Raw genomic sequence first — 18773 nt, 5'->3', positions numbered from 1 at the left:
TTACTGGTCAGAACACAGTGTGCTGAAGGAAAAGAAAGCCAATTTTGTTAAAACAGGCAATTTAACAACACAGTTTTGATCCCTTTTGGTTTTGAGCTTAAGGTCTGCAGCCAGCTTCAAATGCCTGTAGGTCCACATCAACACCAGAGCGAAGCTAAATAACATTTTGCAGCCTCTTTATCATTGCGGGGAAAAAAGGAAGGCAGAGAACAAGCAAACCAAATAAACAGGTGTTGTGTGCTTTAGAAAAAGCTAATGCTAACGTGTTCTGGAATAGAGAGGCATAATTATACTGTGCCGGATTATGGAAAACATTGTGCATGTTAATTACACCAGGTATGCTCATTGATTTTCTGTTATAATACTTAAATGTGTCATTAATAATTCATTTTCCTGCCAGCCCATTCCATTTTTCATGCACCTGTGTTGTTGATGTGAATGACGCTGTGTCATTGCTGATGATGGCTCTGTAGTTCATCATAGAAAGTCATTTTCTGCAGTGACACCTACTTATTTGTCTTTTATGAGCCACTGACAATGTCCATATTGTAAGGAACGACTCTCTAATCACACACTGACCGTGAACCGTTTCTTTTTTTCTACTGTCTGAAGAGGCTGTTATTTGTCTTTTTCCGCTTATAGTTGTTTAAGATTAGGGCAAGGACAAGTTGAACAGGGGATAAATGGTCAGATTATCATTGAAAATACATTTGCAAAACATTTGAAAGTCCTTGTGAATCTCTCAGGCCAAAAGGCGTTCATTTAATGCTTGAGTCCCCTCAGCTGCTGTTTCCACAACTCTGGACCTGATTCGTTGCTTACTGATTCTCTCTAAGCTCAGCATTTGATGAAAACTAATTCCCTTGTTCTCGTCTTTTAAGAGCACCCATCCCTCTCCTGTCATTTTAAAGCAACGCATTCCTCAAGACGTGAATCTGTCAAACAATAGTAGAACGATGAGCACGACAAGCAAACAAACCCCGAAACAACAACAGCAGCGGCGGCGGCCACAGGCACAATCAAGTTTGTCCTTGAATTTCCACACCTGTGAGCGCTGAACGTGGCAGGGCCATTTGTGAATTGGAGGGAACGCGACATGTTTGTCCAGCATCAACTCGGCAGCGTGTTTATCCCCTCGTTTTTCCAGCATTGTTTGTCTTTTCTTTGTGGCGCTGAAATGCTCAAATTGCATTTCTCAGATGTTGGTTCCCAGGAGGTGTGCGCTTCTCGGCAGGTGTCTGCGGGAAAAGGGGAGAGGAAGAGGGACTGGAAGGAAGATAAAGAGAAAAAAAAGGCAGGAAGAGAAGATGGAGCACGAGCAAGAGAGATCTCCCACTCATCCTCCGATTTGAATTTATGCCGAAGTGCTTCATCTGCCATATATGCTCTTTAGCAATGTAAATGCATGCTGATGAACTTGGATCTTGCAACAATATGGCACATGTTTCTTATACCGCAGAAACTTTTTCACAATTAGTTGTTTGGCAGGAGATGAGAAACTATTCAGAACTCCTGTGAGCAACATCCAAGTTACGGAAGTTTCGAACAAACGCGCTTTTCTTTACTCCCTGAGGTACTTCACTCTGACAAACTAAATCCTGCTAAAAAGCATGACGCAAAGTGCTGTTCCCCTGCAATAATAATTCAATTTTCCTTATTTTATTTCAAATCAATTAGCTAACCTTGAGATTAGCTTTACTGCTGATAAGTGCTTTACAGCGAAGCTCAATCCCCCCCTCTGCTTTGAAAGAGGCTTCCTCTGCAGGCACTGAATAGCATATAATAGATATTGAACTGTAAATTTGAATTGAAAGCTCGGGTCATTGTGTCTCATTGACTTTCGACCACAAAAACCAAATGATGTCTTAGTTGAGAGAAATATATCAAAGGATATCAACAATTACGAGTCATAAACACGCCTGGAGACGTGCCTGGCGGGCGTATAGCAGCGGGAATTAGCATGTTGAGCTGATAAATATGCATGTAAAGACGCTCCCAGGGGAATAACACGCATGTGATTGATAGCTTTGGAATTGAAGGATGTGTAAATTCCTTTTATTCTGGGGGTTGTGCTGTTGTACCGCCGAAATACATAGCACTTGTTAAAAGTTTTACCAACTTTATAATCCTTAATGCCACATCTGTTTGCTGTCTTTATAGCGCCTGTAAAACGTCATTAAATTATTACCACCAGCTGGCCTCATTGCACAATAACCTCACTTATCTGTTATTCTCTGGGAATACTTTTGATTTATAGACCCTCTTAGAATAAATGATATTTTATACATATGTATATATAAATAAACAAGGGGAAATGTGTTCTCTTAAATAATTCATGAGTTGTACTTTGAATAAGTTACTTAGTAGAAGTTTTTTTTTTTTTCCCAGCATGTATAAAAACAGTTGTTTGTGGCAGACACAGAATGAAAGACAAGGCTGGACAGGTTTGTCTGCTGGGGATAATCTAGTCCTGAAATATGATACCTAATCACATGTTAAGAATAAGCTTTTGTAAAGAAACGTAGCATCTTTTTGAATTGATTTTTGACAAATATTGTGCATAAACCTTCAAACTTATTTGGTCTTTATCTACAGTACAAGATTTTTAAGAATGATGAAAATGGTTTGCACATTTCAAAATTCTGTATCTAATTAATTCTTTTTATCACCACATTATATTTGGTGTGAAAAAAAAGATTTAGTTGAACAGCTTTTCTGAAGTTGTTGAATCTTTATTGAAATTATAACTCTTGTAAAAACTCGATGCTTTAAATAAGAAAAATACACATAGAAATAAACAGTCAGTTTTCAATACTGCTTCAAATCAACGACTCATAACTCAACTCTAAAGAATTCCAGCACCCCCTAATGTCAATGTGAAGCTACTGAAATCACACCTCAAAAATGGACAAACTGACAGGCATTATTTCAGCACACAAGTTCTCTGAGAAAAGCAGAAAAATCTGAGATAATATCCACACAAACAAATGCAGCTCAGGTACAGGGGTGATCTCTGTGGCTGGTGCTTATAAATAGCACTCGCCCTGGAGTAGCAATAAAGGCTGTTTGCGTAGCTGCTATATGTTTAGTATGTAATGATATATTATTGCTTTAGGTAGTGGGAGCATGTCCTATGTGCTCGGTCCTCTTGGGTATAATTGCTTCAGAAGAGATAAACTGAGTAGAGAGTGGGGGGGGGAAAGAAGGGGGAGAAAGACAAGATATTAAAGATTAATAAGGTGTGTGTGTGTAAAGCTGTAACTCTCAAGAGTGATTCTTTTCATTTAGCTTGTCTTTTATTTCCCATTGTACTTATTTTTTGTTCACTTTGAAATTCAGACTATTTGTAGTGACCCTCAAAGGCCTCGTTGGTGCCGCTGTGTGACTCTTCAAGCTGTTAACCGATTTCAAAATATACCTGTCAGTCATCACAGACAAAATGCAGGACGCAATCTGTTTTGTGTTGGTCCATGGTTTGAAATGAGACCATTATTAATGAGTTGTCATTAAAAGATATCTTTAATATTTCACATCTTTTTTTATATTCGGAATAAGACTTTATTTTTTCATTTTATTATCCGAACAGTTTGATTTCTATACACAAAAAAGCTACTCAAATCCACCAAGGGACAAACTGCTTTACTCGTGACAAATAGCTGTCTTTCTGCTTATACTGTGGCTAACAACTGTCTTTCTTAGTTGAGGAGAACATGTTATGGTCAAAAACTGCAATAAAACACATATTTTTGGTAATGTAAAACTCCAAATGTTCACAAGCTTTGTCGCCCAGATGTAATAAATGAGCTACACTTTTGTTGTTTTTTATAACAGATGTACTTTAAGTCTAGCTTACATTAAACATTTAAAGTAATATGCATATTTACAAATATGAACATTTTCAATGCAAGAAAATATTGTGTGGATGAGCATTATAGAAGCTTATTGCTTTCAATTCTAATTAGAAAAAGTAAAGTAAAAGATATACACACACACACACACACACACACACACACACACACACACACACTGAGAGTATCAGTGTGAAGCTCAGAATAAAGGATTCTGTGAATTTGGCCAGGTTTCCGTGTCAGAAGCAGCCTGTATGTACGTTTGTGTTCTGAAGCTTTAGAAGGCTCTTTTTTCACACCCTGCTGTTTTCCCCTGATAATTTAATGTCCATATTCCTCTCTTCAGGAATTAAAACCCTCTGAAGTTCATTCTCTGCCTTTGTTCTCTATGAGGCTGCACAGTGGGGCTGGGAAACACACACCACACTCCGTAGGTCCTCTGTTGTATTGCCTACTGAGTAACCAACCAATTACCAAGTTCAAACACGCAGCTATCACTCTGTTTTTGCTGCTATCCTCTGATTTGGCCAGTGTTTGGACCAGACTTTTTTCCTCATTCTTTTCTAAATGAGCTTCTAATGGAGATGGATGTTGATCACGGCGTGTCACTTGTTCTCAGAGATGACGAGGCAAATCTTCAAACTTTAAACTCCTACTTGTGGAATATTGCCAGAAAATGTATGTTGACAGCATCGTGTGATTGGTGCATAGAGTAAAAGGGAATTGCTTTCTGTGTGTTTTCACTGTGTCTGTAAGTCACAAAAAGGACTGATGGACTTGCTAACCTAGATGTAGCCGAAATAAAAACAGGAAGAGCACGTTAGAAAACGACACAATTACACTAAAAGAGAATCTTTTGAGCATGTGACTTTACATGAATGTCTCTCTTCCTCACAAAATCACATAGATTCATCTAGAAAGAAAAGTCTGTTCGGAATGTTCTTGGATTCAAAGGCCTTTAATTGGCAGTGTGCTACACAACACAGAAGAAAAACCATGAGAGAAAACTTTTCTGAAGTATGCATTTGACGACTGACCATCATAATAGAAAACATTGCCAGCGTCCATTCCTTAGACTTCACCCAAAGGCTAGAAAATTGTAGTGTGGCTGATAAAATGTTTCACACAGGGAATTTAAATAAAGGTCAAGTCAACAAAATGTTCAGTACAGAGAGCTTAAGTTGTTCAACAAGAATGCTGATCCCCAGATAGTTCTCTCCATTGTCCCCTTCAACACGTTCACAAGCTCAACAACAACACAGGCCTTCCCTGAGTGCAGCAGGCCTTTTTCTTCTTCTTCTTCTTCTGTGTGGTTGAAAATGTGCATTTTGTGACAGGAAGGCGGCTCATGATTTCCCCAGTGAACCATATGGCCTGTAGAGATCTACCTGTCAGCACACCTGAGCACCTGAGCACAACCCAGCCTTTCCTGCTGACTCCGCCGCCTCTGTTTACAGACGAGACATGAAAAATGCAACAGAGGTCTTCGTCATACGGTGTGTTGTTGGGGTCAGGGGAAATCACCTTAGCCAAGACTGTGTAGCGCCAGCATCTTTGACAGGATGATATTCGTTTAACAAAAATGCCTTCCTCACACAGTGACTGATGTGTCTCAGGAAGTACATTTAAGTATTTTGTTATGCTGAAAGCGCCAAAGATGGATTACAGGAAAATCAGGCAGCACTGAATAGACCATTGATTTGATAAAGCCGAGTTTGAATGCTTATAAAGCTATGTTGACAGCCGTAGGGAGTGTGACAGCATCTTCAATTAACAATTGATGCTTAAAAGAACATCCGTCTGTGAGTTATTCATGATTTCTTATGCCAGTTGTTGTCATAAATCCATATGTAGGCAAGTTAATAGATTTCCACTGCTGTATGACAAGATTTCTCCTTCTCCATCTGACCCTGCCATATGCTAAAAGAAGTCTCTTTTGTCACTGTCTAATTACTGTACTGTATATCCAGGTGTTTTCTTTTATTTGAGCGTACACCTGTGAAGAGAAATGACCATGAAAATATCGCAGAAAATATTAACTAACTGAATTTTTTACATTATTGAAAATGTAATAATATCATGAGGTAAGTATTATATAGTATTATATTATGAGCCTTGGGTTTCTGAAACCATACAATAAAATGTCTTTGTTAGAAACCTTTACATAAGATATTGTTTTAAATTAATATTATTATTCACAGATAACAATATTCTGTCCTTTGTCATAATACAATTGATATAATAAAGCCATACAAATTATATATAATCTGTAGCACAAAGTACACATATGCTGAACATCTAGGATTTCTAACTAAAAGGATCACTCTGTTATTGTGTTTTAACCACACGATTTATATTTACATACATTACATATACTTCTACAACATATTACTCCGGATAATCAGTAGTTTGTTTGATTGTTTCTGAATTATTAGTATACATTCATCTTATTATTTTGAATAAAGCTGGTTTTAATTGTAAAAATATGTTCTGCTTAAAAAGCAAAATAGCTTATTTATCAAGTGTTAACCTATTCATTTTAAGGTGAAGATAACATGGCAAACATTTAAACTGGAAATGGAGTCAGTCTTTCTCTGAAAATGGACTTTATAACTTAGTTCAGGTTGCTTTCTCTAGTGTTAGTCTTAGCTATTTATTTAAGAGTGACATGTTTCCAGTCCTGTGTATCTTTGTTGTGGTAACCCTTTTGATTAGATTTGTATTGTACCGTTATCCAGTGGTTTTGCCGAAATCGTAGTATTTTTGACTTAGATTCTCATAATGTAATGTAGATGCGATTTTCCCACCACCATGACACAAAGAAGATCATATTTATCTCTCATCCGAACCTGAAGAGACAAACGAGCCGTGCCAAGTGAAACACAGATTAACATGCTGTCGTGTTTGCAAGTTCATACGATGACAGAAGGGTGGATTTGATGCCCCCCATCCTTCACTACACCCACCCAGCCGCATATTAACTACATCTCCTGCCACTGCCAGCGTATTGATTCATCGCCCCCCACCTCTTTTCTCTATTCTTAGGGATAAAATGTCACAACATGAGCATTTTACTATTTAGTGTGAAAGAATAAGGAATAAGCCACAGTCACCTCGCACGCTATTAAAACATCAAGTTCACATATTGCAGTTTGCTCTTTGTACTTTATTAACTTGAGAACTGTGATGTGTGGCGGACAGGTGTGAATATAAAAAACAAAGGAAAAATGAGAGAAATGGTAGATGTGTTGCTGTGTTGCTATACTGAGCTGGAATATAAATCAACACAGAGAGAATTATGCTCTTTCAAACTTATATACAAATCTACAATTGTCCTGGATTTTGACATGTTTCCAGTTCATTGCATTACATTGATATTACACTTTTATCCAAAGTAATGTAAAATAATTACATTCAACCATGAAGATACAAACTCATTAACCTGGAAAGCAAAGGTAAAGTGAGAATACAATGTTATGGTCTCAGAAAAGACCTCTGTTGAAAATACCATGTCAATACACATTTATTTGGTAATGCTTTCGATTGGAACATTTTGGTACACCTAAAGGCAATGTCACAAAATGAACTAAATTATAGAATAAACATGTGGTTAGCTGTGTCATTAAAACATACAGTGTGGCACTGTAAGTAAAAACTGTATGTATGTCCAAGCCTTACTCCAAGTAAAAATGGCAATGGATGCAAATTTGGTTTGAACTCAGAACTGAAAGTTGAAACATTTGATCAAACTCTTTATTGAGGAAAACAAAACAAGATCTGATTTTCCTTGTGACAGCGGCATCAACAGTAACACACGTCAATGGGAGATGTTGAAAAGTCATCTCTCTCCATGTTTGGGGTTCTTTTGCTAAAAAGACAAATGAGGAACTTGAAGTAAACTAAACTACATTGGTAACTATTGCTAGTTATTAAAAGGCAGAAGACAACATTTCAATTAGCTAATGTTAGTGAAAGCTAATAAACTCAGCGAGCAACAATTTTCCTTTCAGCCTCTAATATCAACAGTTGCCAGCAAGACATTTCAAGTCTGCATGTTTTTTCGTCTTTATTTCGTTTAACCAAAAACCAATAGTTTTAAAAAAGGACTAAACTGCCCTTAACATGATCAGCGGTAAGTCCGCTCAGTGTTGGCTATGCCATTTTTTTCCTATGGTAGCTATATCCTTGGCACGGTGCACCGCTCAGTATTGCTACCGAGTGCTGTGCTTTAATTTCTAATGTATTCAACTTTTCCGCGACGTATTTTCAAGCGACACAAGCAAGAAGGGCAGTTAACCATAAAACACAGTTGTCTAGCTGCCTTCACCACAGCGCTTTGCGCCTTACTTAAGGGTGAGTGGAAACTAAATGTAACGGTAAATAAATGTTAACGGCATCATTATGTGAGAATGGAAGGCTTAACAGTAGAAGTAGGCTTAGTATTTTTTGTTTAATTGTTCAAATTGTATTCACACAAAAACTTTTGCCATCTGAGTCTTTAAATATATGAATATCTAAACAACAACAACAACGTTTTTCTTTCCATGTCTTCATTGTGACTTGATTTGACCTTTTGTGAAAGAATATCAACTAATATATGTAATTGCCTTGTGTTCATGTATTTCTCGTGGCATTTGCTTTGAACAAATATGATCTAAAAAGACCGGAATTGGAGGCATTTAGTGTTACATGACAGGTCGCATGCTGTTGATTACCCTCATCAGATCATATGAAATGGACCTTCCCACAGTCTGTTATGATATTATCCCATGTCAGCTCCACTTATCTTCAACAAACAGTCATATTATTGCTTGCATGAGGACTCAGTAGTTGTGACCGGCCGAGGTCATGGAGATGTTCACAGTGAAGTTTTCAAATGAGTCTGAAATGTGACTTAATACAATAAAAAAGTATTTACATAGCAGCAAAGCTGAAGTTTGTTGTCTGCATTTCTTTCAGCTATCTGAAATATTTCATACTAACATTCATTTTAAAATTATTCAGTAAGGAAGTTGCCTGGAAGTGACCCAACAAACAGGTTTTATTGCACCAGGAAGCTTTTTTTCTCTCGGAGGGAAGCAGCATTACCAACTTTCCAAACCGGGTGTAAAAACTAGAGCGTGACAGCTGCATTTAAATATGAAATAGCTGCAGATTTGGTTTCAGACACCTTGTACTGTGTGCAAACAAAGCCACCGATTCCACCAGAGAAAAGAGAATGCATTTAAAGCACCTCTTTGTCGTTGTTCAGAACTGTGTTCCCTTTGTTTCCATTTGTCTCTTTTTAGGGGGAAAGAATGGGATGAAATATTTTTAAACGGTAATTACCTGGCTGGGATCCGACATGCAGGGATTAATGGGTGAGTGCGGAGCACCAGGTTCGGCTGTGTGTTGGAAGGTAAGGGGGTTGTGTGGGTGTGTGTGATGGAGTAGCGGTGGTGGTGGTTGTGGCAGTGGCGGGGGGTGCCGGATACGGAGAACCAAAGACTGGCAGAATTCTGCTGCAAGTGTCTTTTCTTTATCCAAGCTCAAGTCACTGCTTCACGCCAAGTCCGTCACAAATGAACAAGACAGATTTAGCTCTCCCGCCTCATTCCACTCCCTCCAAATCCATTTGCTAAACGTCTGTTTTCATGCCTCCTGAAACAATATTGTTACATGTTTGGGGTTATTTTTACCTTCTTCGCTCTGGCTGGCCCACTCTGTCGCACAAGTCGAATTTCTACCGAGGAGTTAAGCAAATCTGTAATCGTGCTTTGTTCCAAACCCTTGTTTGGCATGTCATTGACAATCGTAAGCAATTTCCGATCAATTCATATCACCACAAAGCACTCGAAACTGCCTCCTAGGCCAAGCTCAAATCGCTGAAGTCAAAGACTGCTGCAGTGCACTTTATGCTCAGAACTCAATTAGGCATGTCCTTGGAGGACAATATCTCTGGATTCTTTAAGTCGTTTGGATAGCGCAGAGAGGCGATGAGGTGCTCTTACAGATGGTGTGCGACTCAGGCTGTAATTAAACAGATCAGTGTCTAATACACAGTCTGATATCCAGCAGCAGTGCAGCCAAATCTCTGAGGGAAGAACTTCCTGAGGTTCTCGGGAGGTTCTCAAGGTCGCTGAAGTCACTGCAGATGCTACAGAACTTATGTACTCTGAAGAGTCACAGCTTAGTTACTTAAAATAAATGTTGTTTGCTACAGCAGTGAGTTGGGCAAACAGAGTGTTATATTTATAGTATAAAATGTGTTCGAGCATCCTGATTCCAGTGTGTTTTGAAATGACTTTCATTCGAAATATAAATATCTGTCATTTTTACAATAAACATGTGAAGATTTGTTATGTGGAATGCAAAGCCAATTATCTGCAATTATCTTTTATAATTAAGGTTGCAAAGGTTAGAAATAATGTTTCTGTTTAAGAGATTGTTTTAATGTTGTAGGGAGTTTTTGGGAGAAGCTAAGTGGTTTAGTTTTGCCATTTTTCTACTGATATTCTAATACAACATAATATATTGTCAGTGCTTGAGCCAGCAATGTGGACAATATGGTCAAATCTGCATAGAAATTAGATGACGCCGTCATATGGTGAATAATCTGTCTATTTATCTCTCAAACACATTTCTATTCACTGCCTTACCATATTTGTACATTAGCCGGCCACTGCTAGCTTCGTCAGTTAGTTCAGCGAGACGCGCAACATTTAAACTGCTGCTGCTTAGGGAAAATAATGTGTTCTGTAACAACTAAGAACTTGTTTCTGTGTTGCAAACCTTTTAAAACACTTTTACCATAGGACAGGTGAGCCTCCTCTTTCTGTAACCCCTAGCCAAAAAGTAGTTCAAGCTGATTTTTTAATGTTTTTTGGATACACAGCACTTCAGTTCGATACTGAAAAAATTCAAAAGGTGCCAATTAATGAGACTGTATTTTACTTTATCAAATCAAAGTGTAAAGAAGATATAAATACATTCAAACTGCAAGTTTAGTACAGCTTTAAATCTAAAGGATTTTTTTCTTTATGAATCATTCCATTTGAATGTTATTTAGTTTTTTAAAGGTGAAAGGCAAGGGTGCGAGTCAAAGCTGATAAAAGCATTTACCGAAATAAATGCCCATAGAGTGAATGATGCACTTAAAATATCAAGGCTGTAGCTAAATGTATTTTTCTCTATTATTCCAAGCTAATGAATCAAAGTCATTAATAATTTTATGTCGTTTTTGTCTTTTTACTTGCTTTTTTTATTTCCTTGGCAGAGTTTGAAAAGACCAGACAAAGCTGCTGAACAGAAGGAAATCAAAGCGCATTTGGTTGGACCGTTAAGACGTGTGAAATTTTCTCGCCTCTCATTTGAACAGAGTCCAGGAGAAGTTTCAAGGTTGCTGAATTCTTCCTTAAATCAACGAAGCAACTGCTCAGTGGTTATTATATATCAGTTGCCGAAATTCTGAGAAACGTTTGATGGAAAAAAACGTCATATGATATTTAGGCTGTTTTATACAGCATTTTAAAGTTCAACATGTGTTCCTTTTTCAAAATAAAGTTAAAGTTTAAAGTAATTTGTTGGTGTTTTCTAACCTCCATGGCCCAAAAAGCAGGTTTTAGTAATACAAAGTACAGCAAGTTTATTTCTTCTTTGTCAACAAAAACTACTGTTGTTCATCACAGATGCAGGATAAATATTCTGGATTTATATCCGGTGATAAAGCAGCAAGTCTCATAACATGCTCCAATAACCTACCTGCTCTAATTACAACAGCAATCGTAAAATGTCAGAATGAAAAGCAATATAAACAAAGCATAACATTCAAGGCGACTATATTGCACTGATTAATATAGCAGCAATGATGTTTGAAGTCATTCCTGTATTAAGTGTAGATGCCCCAGAATAAAAAAACAACATAAAAACTTGTAAACTACATTTCCAAAGTGTTTTTACTTCCTCTATCAATCTATACAATTTGAAACACGACACTTTGTTAATGAAAACAAACAAATAATGACAAAGTGATTAATTCAGACAATGGAAAAGACAAAGTCTGATTACAAAAAAGGAGACAGATATTTTTGTGAGCAGATAGGCTGTTATCTGACAGTCTGGATGATAAGATCACACTGAAGCCTTAAGAAATAATATGTGCTAGGCAGGGTGAATCCAGATCAGCATTAATGGGATCGGTGCCATATGCCAGAATGAATCTAATAGACTGATAATCTTCTTCTCACTGCTGGCGAAACCAATCTCTTTACGATAAGGAGCTCACATTTAGGGCTGATCAGCTGCATCGTCACATTGGACCAGAACGTGAAAATATCTCCCATTAAGATCAGAAAACAACAAGGAGAAGCCAGACAACCGAAGAGAACACGGGAGATGATCAGATACACTCTGCGGAGTGATAAGATCTACGTCTGCTTTGAGCTGTTAAGGCACCTTTTGTCACGTCTGACTGTCAACACGATGTTTTGTCAACTTGAATAAAAAAAAACATCATAAAATAGATTCAGATTCTTAACTTAAAAGTACTAATACCACACCGTAAAAATACTGGATTTCAAGTAAAAGTATACTGCATCGAGAATTAAAGAATTAAAGTATGAAAATGTGAGTAAAAGTACTCATTGCACAAAAGTATTATTAATCTACTGTACATCTGCAAAGTAGTTGGTAAATAAAGATATAAAATAAATGTAGTGGAGTAAAAAAAAAAAAAAAAAAGCCTAACATTTTGGAAGTAATGGGTATAAATTAGGATAGCATGAAAATACTCGTGAAGTACAGTACCTGAACGTTGTACTCAAGTACAGTACTTAAACGAGGTACATGTAATTAGTTACATTCCACCACTTTAAAATTGTGTTGTATACTGTAGTCTCACATTCTATAGAAAGCACTATGGTTTAATTTAACTTGATAAACAACACAGGTAACATTTATAGATTCATGTTTTCTCTTCCCTTAGTACCTTCAGGTTCACTTTCACATGTGTTTACATTGCTGACCCTTATTTGACATTTTCTTTGATATGATCAAACAGAGCAGCTTCCTCCTTCCCTCTCTCCTTCTCCATTATGGAAAAAATTATTAACATCTGCTGCACAGACATCAGGAGAAGTCATGCATGCCTTAATGGCCCCTTGTTTAGTCATTTATGGGTAAGCATGTCATTATTTCAGGATTTATGATCAAACAGATAGAGAATGCATTCTCCCCGAGTTTCACCTAGCAATTATTTATTTTGATTTTTATGGCAACAAAGTTTCCTATCCTCCCTCACTATCCAATTAATGCTGATGATCAAGCATGTCTTAGTGCTTTAGCTTTTATTTTTTATCTGCGTTTATGTCCTTTGATGGAATGATGGATCATATTGTGATGAGCCTGTTGTGGAAATAGCTTAAAGTGAAATATACAGTATATCCAAGGACAGCCAGATAACCTTAAGTAAGTGAATGAACACAAAATCAAAGCATGTTTCATAGTTCAAGGTTTTGATAACATGTTTTATGCTTTATTTAAAAGTTTAGTCAAGTGACTAAAAGCATATTTTGTCTTTTACTCTTAGTAAGTGTTATTTCTGCCACCCTAACTGTATTAATTATCCAAACGTACAACAACCAGGTATCTTTTGTTACTGGACCTCTAACTGCAAAAACGATATGCAATACATATTAGTACATACTATGTAAAATAAGTGTGTACTATGAAGTATGGGTTCTGTAGTTTAAGCCTTCTACCATTTACTGGCACTTATTCCAAGGTGCCAAATTTAAATTTAGAAATGACTAAATATACAGCATGAAGAGAGGCCATCCTGAGGTGACATTAGCAAGCAGCACGTTAGTGATATGTACCTTTCTTCTCACACACATGCATGCACATACTTACACCCACGCACACTCACAACACTCGCACAAATTCCTGCAGTCACAGCATCTTGCACAAACCATTCCTGACATTTTGCCCCTCTGCCTGGAGCAACCCTGAGGAGCCTGCCTCAGATCAAGGTCATCACATCACTCAGCGTCCCCGAAGCTGCGGCTAGAACAGTCAATGCATGTTGTAAGGCCTACGAAAACAGCCCTTACATCTACAGATGACGAGTTTTGCTCCAAAATGAGAGTTGACATGAAGTGCACCTGCTGCTTCATAATGATCGATAGCACAACATCTCAAACAAATGACTAGGTGATCTCAATGGACAACATAAGACTATTTTCATAAATGTTGTCTGCAATTCTGTAGGCTCCAATCATTAAGGTGGTTGTATCTGATACCAAAATGAACACAGCATTTTTTAAATGCCTTCCTCAAATCGTCTTTGGCAAGTTTCAAAGCAGAAAGCCTCTCTGTGACTTGAACTGAAATGAGAATGCACAGAGGGTGTGTGGGGGGTTTCTTCGCAAAAGCCACCATCTGGTGTCAGCGCGTGGTGTTGCTCACCATGACCAATTGTGTCATTAGATTATTGAATAATTAGAGGAGGGATCATGTCTACCCAGAGAACATGGCTTTCAAGTGTATTAGTGTGTGTTTGTGTGACTGGGGTCTTGATCACAAAGAGCGGCATTATATCTGCAGAAATATGTTTGGGGGGGGGTTTCAACTCTGAGGAAAGTTTGAGAGAAACAGACTCATGCAACATTCATTAACTCAAAATGACAACACAATTTGTTAGAATATGTGTAATGCTTTTTTTTGGAAAACATTTTGTAGTACAACCCTAATGTGAGAATCTAAATCACAGTTTCCCTGGTAGTCCTCTTATCTCCCCGTGAATAGAGTGTCCCTGTTAAATCGAAGGAGGACTTTAAATGAGTTGCTCTGGGCAGTAAGGAATCTTTTATTAATGAAGGTTGCACTTTTTCTCGGGTGACATCGTCTCCAAAACGTCAAGGGAATGCATTTGAAGCCACCCACTGCTACAACACCAGGCTGAGTGGGTTTTCATCCACTTTAGATCATATTTAATTGTTTAACTTTAGGAAACTTTGGTTGTGGATTTTACTTTGTAGCCAGGTGGGACAGCATAATGAAAATAAGGATATGTAAATCCAAGGCTATTCTAAAGAAAATGAGAATAGCCTAGGTAAGAGGTTCACAGATTTAACTGTGAGTCAGCCACAGATTTAGGATGCAAGAGACACCAAAATCAGATATCCACCATCTAAAAAATGTGAAACCTTTAGCAATCTGATTAACTACTGAGTCTACTCTTAATGTTACGTGTTGTCATTGGATAATTAATTCCCACATCCCAGAACTGGAATAATAATTCGGGCCTGGAAGCATCTGTGATGAATTTCTACACATCCACAAGCAAGCATCAGGTTAAAAGAAAGCATCAGTTTGTATGCACGTTTAATCCAGAGTTAATTGAATACAGCAACACTGGGTTTTGAAAACTGTTCACCTCTTCACATATTTTCACAGTACAGAACTTTGAATATTTCATACTATAATCACTATTCACAAAACTGTTTAAGGACAAAGTTAATACATTGATGCACTGATAGTAAATCACAATTTCCCAAATTATATTATTGGATCGATTACTTTGTATTTTTCCTTGAAATACATTGAATACATGAGAGCAAGCCCCCAGGAAGTGCGCCGGACTCTGAGGAAAATATTCGTTGTGGCCAAACGGCGATACTACACTTCCGTATCAGTCGCTGGGCCCGGAAATACTTTTTGCCATTGACTAAAATTGGGAAAGAGACATCTGTAAATCGTTGGATAATTTTTTTTAAACTACCCAGTATGAACATTTGTATAGCCCTTATTAAAAACATTCGGTCCTCAAATTGTCAAATGTGATAATAACGTTATTCTGAGAGTTATTTTCCTCGGCATTATGAGCGCGCTAACCCACGGGACCGCGCCGCCCGGCACGTTCATGTGACTTGTTCAGTACTACATGAGTTTTACCTTTACCCATGGATGCACCATGGGCGAAGTTTGAACTTTAAGGTTGGGGGTGCCAAAAAAAACTACAAATGTAATGTATAGCTATAGGCTGCAACACAAGGATTCATACATGAAAATTGATCAGGATAGCCTACAGGCTACTGCAGGTGTGTTTTCATAACTAATATGCCCAATAGATGAAATTACTATGGCAGCGGAACTCGCCGCAAAATAAAACGGCTGCTGCGGCACATACTGCTGCTATAATTAGGCTATAACACAGAGGTCTGTAGGATCAATGTTCCCCAATGCTCACACACTTTTTAATGAACTGTATAGGCATACTAACTAATAACTGTAGGATATAAGCACAGCAGTTTTATCACATTTTGACCTAATTTCAGCGATGAAAACAAAGCCAACCAACAAAGTAATGACTTTTGTTCACCGTCATCTAGTGATTATGATCTCCATGCATTCAGCGTCTCTGCCCCACAACTGTCAGCAGCGGCCGCTAGCAGGACCGAAGCATGTGAGCACAACGCAAACGGGAGGATTTGGAGGATTTTGGTTTGAGCGTGGAGCGGTGTCTGCTGCTTACTGCAGCTGGCTATCCCCGGATGCAGATGCTGCGCAATTACGCATTTAAGCTGTTTCCCCCGTCTCGAAAATTCGGTTTATTAGCCACAATTACGACTTACTTCCTACCCCACCGTTCGGGACGGAAAACCAAGATTGACGTTCGACGTGACGCTGGGACTCCGCGTTCGTGTCTGTGTCACGTCCTCACACTTCTCCGACGACGGTAGTCTAATAAAAACGAAAACGTTCGTGGTAGCACACTCATACTGGCATCGTATTTTGCCTGAAACAGAATAACTTGTTTTTACACCTGGAAATTCCTAAACGATAAACTATGGGACATGATCTCGTTTTCTCAAAAAGAGCAGACATGAGGACGTTGTTGTGGGCGGCAATAGAACTAAGACTACCGGTCTTCTGAATAGTTTCTACAGATACTCTTCTGCTTCGAAAGTGATGACACTGTTTCAAAAGTTTTGGCAAAAGATCAGAAAGATGGCCATAAGGTCCAGTTCACCGGATGACTTAAGTTACCGCACCCTTTAACGGACAGACACGGTCACAATGCACGCGCTCAACCGCCTAGAAATAAAACGAATAAATTGTAGTAAAAAAGCCACCACCCGACCCATTCCACCCGCACTCCGAAACCACCCTCCCGACATCGGAGCATAGGGCGCAACGCCGCCGAGGCCTGCCCGCCCGTACGCCACGTGTACGCACATTAGCACCTGTCCGCCAATTGCGGTTAATTAACAAGTTTTCAACATTAATGGCGCCAATTAACAACGTAAAAAAATCTAACAACTGCGTAATTTTTATTGTATATACTTTAAACTAAGTATTTTACGGACTAATGGGGTTAATTTATTACAGAACCATACATTCTAATCTTAATGTCGATGAAAAAAGTGTCCGAGTAATACTAAAGGTACAACAACGATGACCAAGACAGTCACTGACACTTTCCAATTTCAAAATCTGCTCATAACTGGTTTGGTTTTTGCTGTTGTGACCGCCACCGCTATCGCCAGTAGCCTCCAATGTGTGGGGTCGGTATGGGACGGGAATAACACATAAAATGACAATTTACCTCGCATTAAAATGTTGAGCGCCGACATAACCTTTTGGGGACATGAACGCATCTCAGTGGATTGAGTAATCCACTTGTAGATCCCACATGGTCCACTCAACGGCAGGACGACCTGACTGGATTCTTTCATATGTAAATTTGGTCATTTTGCTTAGTAAATCGGTAACAAATAGACGGAACAAGCATTTGGAACCTCTGATATTAGTAGGAGTCTTCTTCTTCTTCTTCGACTTTGAGTAACTTTAGCTCGGGCAACAGCGACTTGAGAGGACCAGTCCCGGACCAAGAGAGGATGTTTTTTGACCTGGACATCCCCGAGGCCTAACAAGTGCGGGAATAAGGCTGGTAGGCTGGGTCTCTGTGCTCGCGAGTAGGGTCATGGGCGGAGGAGCTAGAAGGAGAGACAGGGCAGGAGCCCTGTACTGGGCTCTCTAGCTAGTGCTGCGGTAAACTTCCTACAGGGTATCGACTTTACGCTTGCTCCTAAGCCCCTCCCCTCGCCCTCCTCTGCTTTCCCTCCATGTCGCCGGCTGAGCGCCGTTCACAAAAGTGGATGAGCGCAAATTTCGCGCGGGGTGGACGCCCTCCAGCAAACGTTGTTCCCTTGGCTGTTGACTTGTACTCACCTTTCGCAGTGTATTTAACATAAATTTTTTATGGTTTTTTCTTTACACGAGTGTCGAGGCACCTTCAATAATCACGTTAAGTAAAGCATTTCCGAAGTGTAATAAGATTAATAATAACATAATTTTACACCGATGTAAAATGTGGTTTTGCCCTTGTGTGTCGTCCGGTTGTAGTGGTACTTAGGAACTGTTGTCTCTTTCTAAGTAAGTAAATTTACCATTTGATAAATTGCTTTACCGCCAAGATTCCCCAATAAGTCACCGGGCTACTCTCCATGTCGACAAGCGTACCAGAGTTAATGCTCAGAGCACACTGCAACTCACTGCTCCTGGTTCCGCTTCAAACCCCCGCCAGGGCCTGACCACGCGTGGGGGACCACCGGCCCACGACAGAAAAAAAAAAAATCAATACTCAACATGCCTAATATCAGCCACCGAAACGTCTATTCGATATGGAGTACCTAATGCGAAATATAGTATTATACGTTGAGTTATTTGTATTATGTAAATTTAGGTCTTGTCATAACAGAGTCACACAATGACGAGAAATAGCTCTGTCTTGTAAAATCGAGTTTTTCTAGCTGGTGCTGCTAGACACAGTCGACCGACGCGGAGTTCGCGACGTGCCGTGTACGCGCGTGACAACCGTGAGTGAAGTTGTTCAGCTCAAGACGGTCGGCAGGTTTATGGACTGCTCTCTTCTGATTTTTACTA

General features: G+C 38.9%; 1 long non-coding RNA gene across 2 annotated transcripts in view; it reads left to right on the top strand.

Annotated features, from left to right (window-relative positions):
- The window catches only part of LOC104964585 (uncharacterized), a 29265-nt gene extending 17857 nt beyond the window's left edge, over positions 1–11408 (top strand). Inside the window, exons 3-4 of one of the 2 annotated variants that reach the window (XR_800435.1) lie at positions 9137–9208; positions 11104–11376. This is a non-coding gene — a long non-coding RNA (uncharacterized lncRNA). Of the gene's footprint in view, positions 1–9136; positions 9209–11103 lie in introns of both variants that reach the window. The other variant, XR_800434.1, reaches the window with a different exon arrangement.
- The last annotated feature ends 7365 nt before the right edge of the window (positions 11409–18773 follow it).

Source organism: Notothenia coriiceps, unplaced genomic scaffold, assembly GCF_000735185.1.
Source record: "Notothenia coriiceps isolate Sejong01 unplaced genomic scaffold, NC01 NC01_scaffold00037244, whole genome shotgun sequence".
Lineage (NCBI taxonomy): Eukaryota > Metazoa > Chordata > Actinopteri > Perciformes > Nototheniidae > Notothenia > Notothenia coriiceps.
The sequence above is the reverse complement of the archived record's forward strand: the minus strand, read 5'-3'. Positions and strand labels throughout refer to the sequence as shown.